We start from the raw sequence: 11,698 nt of genomic DNA on the forward strand, positions 1-11,698 counted from the left end.
CAGAAAGTCTTAATCCTTGGGCATGTCCACCAAAGGTGAAAGAATGTGCCTTCAGTCTCTTTACATTTCCAACATTTATTATCGGGCAAATGGTAAATTTTTGCAAGCTTGACTGGTGTCATGTACCACCTGTAAATCATTTTCATTATATTCTCTCTTAAGGCATTACATGCCGTAAATTTCATACCTGTGGTCCATAACTGTTCCCAGTCAGCCATCATAATATTATGTCCAACATCTTGTGCCCATTTAATCATAGCTGATTTTACCGTTTCATCCTGAGTGTTCCATTTCAACAGCAAGTTATACATTCTTGACAAGTTCTTACTTTTGGGATCTAACAGCTCTATTTCCAATTTTGATTTTTCCACCTGGAAGCCAATTTTTTGGTCCAAATTATATGCCTCCATTATTTGATAATAATGGAGCCAATCCCGCACTCTATTTTTTAGTTTTTCAAAACTCTGTAGTTTTAATCTATTTCCCAATATTTCGGCCATTTGGCCTCCATATTGAGCTTTTTCTGAGCCTTCGCTTCCATTGGTGACAACCACCTTGGGGTTTTATTTTCGAGCAAGTCCTTATATCTTATCCAGACGTTAAACAGTGCTTTTCTGACAATATGATTTTTAAACGCTTTATGTGCTTTGACCTTATCATACCACAAATATGCATGCCACCCAAATACGTTGTTAAAACCTTCTAGATCCAGCACGTCAGTGTTTTCAAGAAGCAACCATTCTCTCAGCCAGCAAAAAGCGGTTGATTCATAATAAAGTTTAAGGTCTGACAGGGCAAATCCACCTCTTTCTTTAGCATCAGTTAGTATCTTAAATTTTATTCGTGGTTTCTTGCCCTGCCAGACAAATCTAGAAATATCTCTCTGCCACTTCTTGAAACAATCCATTTTATCCAGAATTTGCAATGTTTGAAACAAAAACAACATCCTAGGCAATACATTCATTTTTATCAGCAACAGGCCTTCTATGTGGTGGCTCCCTGCTTGCAGAATGCTGTCCCCAGGGAGGCTCACTTTTCCCTGAGAGTGATGGATGAAGATGTTGGGATATGAATACAACGCAGCTGCAAACAAGTAGCTCGGTGTTTACATCACATGATGTGGCTAGTCCTGGGAAAGGAAATTCCAGGCAGTTCACAGGATTCACAGTGCTTTGTTCTGTGTGTAATATGAGACCTTCCTGTTGCGTATGCGAAGGAAGTCTGAGTAACTTGCTCGGTGGAGACTGAACTGATCGGACATGTTTTTTTTGTAGAGTTGTACAGTCAGAAATAAACAAGATGTAAAAGACTTTCTGGCTATCTTCTTTCCCCTGCTGGTATGCAAGGAAGAAGGGGGGGGTGCATCTTCCACGCTGGGAGATGTCACCTATCAAGATCTCCCTGGAATGTGGGGATGGTAGCCAGAGTAGATCACCGGTAAACAAGCCCCGGGAGCAGGGAGAGGGACCAGCCTCTCCGGAGGGGGCATGTTTTCCAGTATACAAATTGTATAAAAAATAAAATAAATCTTTAGGCATCAGGAAAAGCCATTCCTTTTCTCCCAGGTCTTTGGCTAGTTAAACAATCTATGGCCTTTTAAACTGTGGGTGGGGGTATTGTTTTTGTTTGTTATTATGCTATGTATTTTTGTGTTTTTATATTGTAAACCATTCTGTTATCCTCAGATGAAGGGTGGTATGGAAATATAATCAATGAATAATCAATGAATAATCAAATCTTGATTTAATTAATGCAGGTGTGACCTTAGGCAGGTCTGACTTGGTCAGGAGTGGGCACAGCTGGTGCACCACCCTAGGCTGAAGTCACTCCTGGCCACCAACATCACCTGGTCATCCAGGTGCATCAGCGCTCTCTTGATTTTTCAAAAGTGCTCCATCCCATCTAAACCACTCTATTCCAGAGTCTTCCTCCTATGTTGTGCAGATCAAGCTTCATTTTGATAGCCCACATCCAGTCTGTTCTCTTCCAGGAATCAAATTCTTCCATGGATTAGATGAGAAAGGCAAACATGCTGGGGGGGGGGGGGAGTAGAGAGATAGGGCATGGTTGCTTGATATGCATTTGAAAACCTTCCCCTTTTCCTCCCTGCACATGTCCCAGGTCAAGAAGTGGTAACTGTGATCTTGATAAACACTTTCCCACACCATCATTCCCACAAAGTCTACTTCCGTTTCCAAATGGATACACTATGGGGCAATGCAGAATAAAACTGCAATGAACTGCTTTTGGAATGAAACCAGTTTCTCAAGAAGCACTTTTGAAGGGCAAAATATGTGATAAATCTAGATTGTGTGTGGGCTATGTAGAAAAGGCAAGAATTTGGTTTCCATTTATTCTATTAAAAAAAAATGCTGTGCATATGCTGCTTCAGTTTCTCCATTCAAATCTACTCCTTTACAAATCCCAGCTTCAGAATAGTGTCTCATTTCTATCCTGACAACAAATGTCAAACACCAAATGTCCCAATGAGCCCCACCTCAGTGATCTCCTGTCAGCTTGGGGACACCAAAGACTAAGAGGTCAAGTGGCAGAGATGACAAGCAGAATCCGAGACCAGGGAAGAGAAACGGCGGAAGAGGTCTGGAAAAAATTTAAAGACTATCTAAAGAAATATTCAAAAATTAGTGAATGTTAGACTGATGCTGGATGAGAAAATTAGGGGTTAACAGCGGTAATGGTTAAGATAAAAGAAAATGAGTGTTAATAAAATTAAGTTGAAAGTAAGGGACGCAGGTGGCGCTGTGGGTTAAAGCCTCAGCGCCTAAGACTTGCCGATCGAAAGGTTGGCAGTTCGAATCCCTGCGGCGGGGTGCGCTCCCGCTGCTCGGTCCCAGCGCCTGCCAACCTAGCAGTTCGAAAGCACCTCCGGGTGCAAGTAGATAAATAGGGACCGCTTACCAGCGGGAAGGTAAACGGCGTTTCCGTGTGCGGCTCTGGCTCGCCAGATGCAGCTTTGTCACGCTGGTCACGTGACCCGGAAGTGTCTCCGGACAGCGCTGGCCCCTGGCCTCTTAAGTGAGATGGGCGCACAACCCCAGAGTCTGTCAAGACTGGCCCGTACGGGCAGGGGTACCTTTACCTTTACCTTAAGGGAAGGATTTGTTGACCAATTAATTAGACATGAGAATACAGAAAGGGGAGGTAAGATGAAGTCGGGAAAGTAGGTCATAAGAAATTAAGAGTTGAAATTATATGTGTTGTATGTTTTTATTGTTATGTTTTATGTTTTGTTTGTTGTGATAAAAATTTGTGAAAACTTCAATAAAAAATTTATTTAAAAAAAAACAAAGAGTAAGAGGTCAAGAAAGAGTTCCAAAACCTCAGGCCCAACCTACAAGGGCATTCCAGGTGGACACAATGATTGATGGTATCACACGCTGCTGAAATATCTGGTAGAGAATCATTCCCTTATCCATCTCCAAGTGTAGATGGCCAACCATCTCAAAACTAGGACTATTAGACAAGGTATCTTCAAACTTTTCACACCCAGGACCCTCTTTTACCCCAAACTTGCATTTGGGTTTATTAATCTTTTGTCATATACAGTATTTACATGACGATAGTGCTCCTGTTGTGATCCACCTTGTATCAGGTAATGACTCACCAGTTGAACACCATTGTGTTAGATAGATGCCCTCACAGTTCTCATCATTCCCTAAGGAGCTCAAGAAACTATTAACACTTTTTAAAAAGCAGTGGTGCACATATGCCCAGAATAAAAATGCATGCATCCTCTTAAATATAAGCATTTCCAAATTTTGCAGATGGAGCCAAAATTACCAGAGGAAAGAACAGGCTTTTCCTCTGCCCCACCACCTTGTTCATGATCAGAGCTCTAAAGCCAAAAGAACTTGGGCCCCCTCAGAATAAATCAGTCCTTCTTGCTCCAGACAGGGAATTGTTGAGCGCTCAGAAGGCAGGAGCTAGTTCACTGAATATGCACCAAAGCATTTGAAGTTTTAAAACCAGCATGTGCTTAAGGAAGAGTCAAGTGAAGCCCCATGGAAAAACCAGGCAGACTGTCAAATGCTAACATTGAATTTTAATGAGTGCAGAGAGCTACTGAGGGAGCAGCTTATTCCATGCCAAGTGTAAGGTATCATGGCTGACTGGCTTAAGGGAGGCAGCAAAATAATAATAGAAATAATAATAAAGTTTATATTTAAGGCATCGTCTTTTTGAATTACTTCTGCGACATAAAGGAACCTCCACAGAAGTGCAGAGCTGTAAATTCCCTGCTTCAGAAATATCTCAGAGATACAAGCAAAACATGGGAAACGGGAAAAGAATTCCATGGTGTAAACAAGCTAAAGTACATCTGTGTGGAAAAGAATTTCCTCAGAGCTAATACTTGACATCAATCAATGTGCCGTTATTACACCTTTGCTGCTAAGAGACGGAAGTACTTAAGCCACATTATGTAGCAATAGAAGAGAACAGATGGCCATTTTCTCACAAGAGCATTTCTTGAACAGCTTTCTGTATTATGCTTAACTTTGTAACTGAAATATGCCCTGCTATACTTCAGAATTTTAGATGATGTCCAAAGACAAATAAAAACAAGGAGAGAGAGAAAAAGATTAGAATAGAAGATCTACGGTGATGCCCAAAAGGATGGGTAGAACGTTGTCATAAGGCATGTTCACACTTATGTTTGATGTACACTCCCCGTGTTTCCAGGGCTGTATTTTTAAGCTGTGCTCACACAACACTCTCAATAAAGCGTATAATCAACAAGCGGCTAGCAGGGAAATTCAGGAAAGCAGTGAGTGAGCAGTTCAGCGTTTCTTTACATTTCCCCCCAACAGTGTAACACAGAACTTATCACTTGGGTCTTGGGCATGGCTCCTCATTATGAGACCTTGCCCCATCACCAGCTAACTGAAGATTCACTGCATTTTGGCACCCTGCACTCAAGTCACTCCTGTGCACCTTAATTCACTCCTGCCTTTTGCATACAGCAACATATTAGAAATAAGGCTGGGACTTGGTTAATAAAATTTAAATCAATTAATTGTGGGTTTTTAAAAAATAATTAAACTGTTGATTATATCTGCATATGGATAAATCCAGTATTTCTGAACCAAGAAATATAGTTGTTTGTTTGTGGGGGGGAGCTGTAGTCGTGCTTAGAGTGGGCCCACTGAAATCTAAGTCTAGATTCAAACATTTGTTTTTAGATGACACACACAACTACCATAGAAAGCCTCATCTTAGAAGAGGGGGCATTCCTCGTGTGTGGGACAAAGAAATAAAATGTCTCTTAAGGCAGTGCCTGCCATCTGCAGTATTTATGAATACTTGTATTTTTTTATTTAAAAAAAATGCTGCTCAATTAATTGGCCCATTTTTTAGTCAAGGTGGTTTTTATTTATTATTCTCATTGATAAACGGACTAATCATTACAGCTGTAATTATTTCCAAGCTGGACTGGTTGTATTGGTAAGAAATAAATATGTCAGAACTAGACAATTGTTGTCATAGAGACATGGGGGTGGTCGGTTGTTTGGCTAGATCTTCAGGTGCTATGAAGAAGAGATGCAAAGCAAGCAGAGTGTTTTATAATGTAATACCAGGCAGTCAAACTGTGGCTTAGTTCCTTGTGATCCCACTGTTTGTCTGGAGCCAAAAGCCTAAGCCACACTAGTAGGAAATCTCAAACATTTATGTGACAAAAGGTATAATAATGATGTTTCTATAGCACATTCTGAGAGTTCAAATCACAGAAACCTCTTAACAACGTTATGGCTGTATTTTCATCCTCGTATTGAAGGGAGGGAAAGACTAGGTCCATGAACCAGATGTGAGAAATTGAAAGGAAGGAGCTCTCAGAAACCATTTTTTTCTCAATCATCACTTTTCACCCTTAATATGTACAAACAAGCAAGATATATGCAACTTGCACCAAAGCATTTTTGTTAAGATATCATTTCAGCAAACCTAACCACTGATGTGGCTGAATAGTAAGTGGCATGTTTAAAATTCCTTCATCTCCTCTGTGGTTACCAGAACTTATCTCATCTACTATTAATCCTGAATTGTCCAAATGTCCTGTCACTGTTCAATCACTGCTTGAATCCAAACAAGCAGCAGCCGGCTCTCTTTTGGGTGACTATCACAGCTTCCCGAAGAGGTAATGCTCATGTCTGAGGCAAGTAAAGAAAAAAAACCTCATAGCAATTTCACAGATCAAATACAAGTAACCAACAGGCCAGCAGCTGTGCTGGAGCATTTACCTTCAAAATTGGCTGCTGTATTCTGCAGAACAGAGGAAGAAGAAGGAAAACCCCAAAAGAGACTGATAACAGCTCACAGCCTCTGCTGTTTATGTCGAGCATAGCTGGTTCAAGCAGCTAAAATTATACCCCTCACATCTGCCAGGAACCTGAGAGGATGCTGACCCAAGCAAAACCTGGCCTTGTTGCAATGAACTGAATGGCAAAGCAACGGATGCCCACTTTGACAAGATTTTCAGCAAAGTTACATCCTGCAGTGATTATTTTGAGATCGAAAATAATGTGGTCTTGCAGATCACAATTCCCAAAGTCCTTTGGAGGACTCTATCCCATAATATTTCAGTGGCGTTCAGTAGCAGATTGCCATCTCATCAGTTTTAAAGTAGATTTACAGGCTGTCTCCTGACCAACACCCTCAATACTGTCAATAGGAAGAAAAGGAAGGGAGGCTCTAGAAAGATCCAGGCAGCAAATGCAGCCATGCGCCTTTGTTTGAGATTTCTTACACTCTAACTCAAGCAGGTACAGGATGAATTATGCAAATAATGTGTTATGTTTTCTTTGCACACTCTTAACATGCCTAGAGAGAAGAGCAAAGGCCTTTTTTTAGTAGTGAAGTACAGTGGTACCTCAGGTTACAAACACCTTGGGTTACAAACACCTTGGGTTACAGACTCCGCTAACCCAGAAATAGTACCTCGGGTTAAAAACTTTGCTTCAGGATGAGAACAGAAATTGTGCACTGGCGGCGCAGTGGCAGCAGGAGTCCCCATTAGCTAAAATGGTACTTCAGGTTAAGAATGGACCTCCGGAACAAATTAAGTCCGTAACTAGAGGTACCACTGTACGTTGTGACGGGCAGCTGAGCTAGATCTGATTCTGTTGATGTAGTGACTTGGAATTCCACCAGGGAGCTGAAGGGTCTCTTTGACTGGCCACCAAGCCAGAGATGGGTGGAGCAGCGCTTTGGGAAGGAAAATAAAATGAGCTGTTCAGAGATTTGGAGAGTGAGAGAGAACTGGTTCTGATCTGTGTGTAACATCCACTCTGAGGAAAATATCTACAGCCAAAGAAAGGAGTCTCTGAGTTTAGACAGAAAGACAGTATTGAGTGTCTTGGGAGAGTATGCAGACAGGAAGGCTGAGTTGGAGCAAGGAGAAGTAGAAGCTGTGAGCAGTGAGAAGTGGCGTAGCGTGGGTTGCTGACGTCCGGGGTGGGCAAGCCCCCGACACTGCCAGAATGCCCCGCCACCAGAGCCAAGTGGGTCCACGCTGCACCACCTGCCCACGGGCGAGCCCATCTGGCTGATGCAACCCTTGACAGGCAATCCCCCTGACACCCACAAAGAGGAATGCTAGACCAGGCTGCACTGGGGTCACCCCTTGCCCACCTCCCTCCATCCACACCCACTCACCGTGGGCCTGAGTTGCTCAGCTGCCTTTGCCAGGGCGGTGCAGGGATCCCCATGGAAGCTGGTGCCTCCGTGGGACCACCTGGTTGTGCCCCCTCACAATTGGTAGCCAGAGTGGTGAGCGCACAATATATCATAGGAAGAAACCTGGTAACAGAAAGTATATTGAAACTCTCAGACCTAAGTTGCTGCCTGCTTAGTGAGACAGAGAACCTGTGCCTCTCCAGATGCTGTTAGACTCGGCTGGAAAACTCTATTCCAAAATGTAGAGAAGTCTGGATTTCACAGAATAGGTATGTTGCTGTTACAACCCACCCCCCAAAAAGGACCTGAGCCAAAAAGGGGAACAAACTGGACAAGACAATGTTCTGGAATTTAAACATTGACCACAACCTTTATTGATTCCAGATGTAGGTTGGACTTGGCTTAGGCATTGGGTGTATATCCCTCACAGCCACCCTGATGGAGGGCTGTGGTGTGACAGGGTGAAGCCCAGGATTAATGGGTCATTCACAAGTCACAGGTCTACACGTAAGCCCCTCCCAAGCAGCTGAAGGAAGCTCTATGGCCCATCTGCCACACACCTTGTCTTTTAGACAGAGACTTCCTTTTTTTTTTTTAATTTAATATTTTTATTAAATTTTCACATTTTATAAAGACAAACATACACACACAAAGACAAAGACCACACGTATAAAATTTCATAACCTTACTTTCCTAACCCCAGTTCTTGACCTCCCCCCACCCCCCCTTCATACATCCTAGTTCAGTTACATTAACTCAGCAAATTCAAATCTCTCATCCATTGCATGTTATTACTATATATATATATATATGTTTTTTTTTAAAAAAAAAAACCATTTACCTAGCCAGATTTTACTTATCCAATTTTCTTATAAAACATTAAAGCCTTTTCTAAGGTCGACTCGAGTTCCTTCCACGAATTTCCCTTTAATCTTAAAAATAGGTCATAATAATCAAACACAAAAGTCATAAAAATTTAAAAACAAGTTCTCCTTCCCCCCCCCCCAGCCCCGGTTTCTGTCCCTTCCAAATGTCCCCCCATCCATAACAACAGTTTTTAGCCTGGGTTCCTCACATCTGAGGCCTTTAAGTCCTTGTCAGTCTCTCTTTGCCGCTCTTGTTGGTAACCCTCCTCATTGGTCCTCAGGTTTCGGGAAAATTTCAGCTCAATCTCATCAGAATTTCTTCCATCCAAAGCACTTGACACCAGCTGCTGCAGAAGATCAACCAGTCCATACTCAAATAGGAAGCCCCAGTCGTATTTCTTATTTCTTTTAAAATCAGGTATTCCAGATGTTCCAGGGGCTTCCTCCCTCCTCTTTCACATCTTTCGCAGATTTGTAATCCAAGGGTCTTCTTCTTTGTATTCTAACAATATAGGCTTGTGGTTGGTAGTCTCCATCTGTACTAGCCCTTGCTCGCTCTCCCCCTGTTCCGAAGCTATCTCTTCTGATTCAGCTGCAGATTTTTCCCCAGTCAAATCCATTGTACCTTCAGCAGAGTCATTTATTTTAGAGTTCAAGGTTATGAGTTGTTTACTCATGACCGTAGTCTGCTCCTCCAGTTTTCCCACAAGAAAAAACATTCTTTCTAGCTCTGCCTGTAGTTTTCCATCTGCAGCCATTGCAATGTTTCAATGTTTCCCCTAGGGGGATTCTAGTTACTTAATAGTCTTTTCCAATAGACCTTTACTTTGTTATTTCCCTACTTTGTTTCCAACCACTTTAGTTCAAATGTAACAAATTAAGTCCAAAAAGTGTTAAATAATAGAGTTTTTAACTTTTGCTGCCCGTTTGACAGCTCCTTTGACAGCTGTCAAACTCCTCGTTCCTTATTCTCCAGCTCACATAAAAGGACACCCCCGGGTCTGGGGGGGTTCAAACAAAAACTTCTAAAAAACCACTCTTACTCTCCAGCACACATCTTCTTCTGTCAAATTCATGCAAATCTTATCTTTTACAGAACACCAAGGAAAGAACTCTCCACCTTAGTTCTCCGATCTTTGCTTTAAATTTTCTGTAGGCAGGGGGGTGCGGACTTCCCTTTAGCACATCCCCCGATCGTGCCGAATTCAAGGATAAGCTTTTTAGAGTCCAAATTCCAATCTACTCACGGATTAATTAGAGTCCGAATTTCAGGGAAGAAAGTCAGCGGTCTCCGGCCATGGCTCGCGGCTTCGCTCCACTGCAGTAGCGGTCTACTCACAGCACCACGCCACTCCCCGTACCCTCTCCGCAGCCTTTAAAAAGGCTCTTCGTGGGTCGGGGGGCGCTTTAGGTGCCCGCCGAGTCACCAGGTCCGCAGGCTTCCGCGCCTGCGGTTTCTAAGGGTCCCCGCGTCGCCGTCGCGGTGAGACCCGTTTGCAATGGAGCCGATTCCCTCCGGAGCTCGGAGGGAATCCGCCATTACTCGGATCGCGCTAACCCGGAAGTCCTAGACAGAGACTTCCTACTAGACCCCTCTAACAGGGCAGCCTGTCGTCGCATGGTTCTGGGGTGGGGGTGATGCACCACTTCATCCCCTGCATGTTGCTAGACTGGAAGGATGCCAACGTCTTTCTGCCAGAGTTGTGACTATTGCATGGGGAAGGCAAAACCTCCAAATGGGGCCAATCTGTTTGGAGGAAAAATTCCTTCCTGGCTCTGAAAATGGCAACCATTATTGAACCACAGAAAAGCCCATGAATGCAGTGCCCTAAAAGGGAAAAAGGTTAGTCTACATAATCCCACTGTGTCATTGAATGGGGGTAGAGGGAGGCTTGCTCTTTGGCTGACAGCGGTTCATGGGGTCGGCTGCAGCCAGCCTTTATTGGGTCCCACGCCCCTCCCACCTGGGCCAGCCGGACTGGCCAGGATTCAAATAAGTCGATAGCGGGGAATTTCCCACATCTGGCCACCTCACCCTGGCAATGCTTCCAAGGAGGAGGAGCCCAGCACAACAGGTCGCAACAGCCAGCCACCCTGCGACCAGGTAGGCAGCCATTTCTGTTTGCACATTGTATCAGAAAATGCAAATCCTGTAGATTCACCTTTAAATGTGAACCGAATCAAATTTCTCCCTCATCCCTAAATGTAAGTTGGACAGTGGGACTTTGGCGCCATACAAGACAAGACAACCATGTTGCTCAACTTTCTTTTGGGGCAGGGGTGTCAAGGTGTTCACTGAACATGTTTCCAGGAACATTGGGAAGTACGCTCAGAATCTTCCCTTTCAAGGAAGCTTTTGATTTCTAAATGGTTGTCTTATCTGCACAATAAAATCACTGAATTTACAATGAAGGTTGAATAAGGAGAGTAGGGAGAGATGTAGTGCTATTTAGAAGAGCTATGGAGTCTACATAAGAAAGTCTGAAAAGGGCAGGATCTAAGCCTCAGGCCAAATCTCAGTGAGCGGTTGCAACTTGTGATGCCTCGTTTTCTAGACTCCTCTTTGGCCTTTCCATTCCTGTCAAAGATTGTCTAGGTAAGAAGGAGTCTGATCTCTCTCATTCTACCATTTCCCGTCCTTGCCTTTGTGTATTTATATTTGTCATCAACCTTTCTATCCTGTTTTTCCTTTAACAAAAACCCAGCAAATCCAGTCAAAGTGTTTCAGTCATCTTCAAACAGAGAACATTTACTGCAGTTGATATCAGCTCATGTCAAAGAAAATTAAAATCTGCTGATTAGCTGGGGGAAAAGTGAAACAGAACACATAGAAGACATTTTAGTTTTTCTTTTGAATTTGTAATCTTTTACAGCAAATGGAGAAAGGAAACCAAATTTCACAGTGACCCTATACAAAATTAGATCTCCAGCAGCAAATTTGTCCAGGTTACTGAACATCTGCAGAATAGAAGGAGGACAGTTTGAAGGAGTAAAACAGGGGTTATGGAGGGTTTTTTAAAATCACAACTGCATCTACTCACTTTATCTTTTTTTCTGTGTTCAACATAAAACACACACATAAGAAAAACACCAGCTAAATCTTTAAAACAGACTAAAAATTGCACAATTCCATCAGTTAA

General features: G+C 42.9%; 2 long non-coding RNA genes across 2 annotated transcripts in view; one reads left to right on the forward strand and one right to left on the reverse strand.

The window, feature by feature from the left end:
- Positions 1–1,728: 1,728 nt before the first annotated feature.
- On the reverse strand, positions 1,729–7,855 carry LOC307214341. The gene is made up of 2 exons (XR_013837940.1): positions 7,672–7,855; positions 1,729–2,032 (listed from the first exon to the last, which is right to left on the reverse strand). It is a non-coding gene; the product is annotated as an uncharacterized lncRNA (long non-coding RNA).
- A 22-nt stretch (positions 7,856–7,877) lies between these two features.
- Positions 7,878–11,698, forward strand: part of LOC307214417 — a 36,215-nt gene continuing 32,394 nt past the window's right edge. The window contains exon 1 of the long non-coding RNA XR_013838060.1: positions 7,878–7,961. This is a non-coding gene — a long non-coding RNA (uncharacterized lncRNA). The remainder of the gene's footprint in view (positions 7,962–11,698) is intronic.

Source organism: Podarcis cretensis (genome assembly GCF_951804945.1).
Source record: "Podarcis cretensis genome assembly, chromosome: 4".
NCBI classification, from domain to species: Eukaryota; Metazoa; Chordata; class Lepidosauria; order Squamata; family Lacertidae; genus Podarcis; species Podarcis cretensis.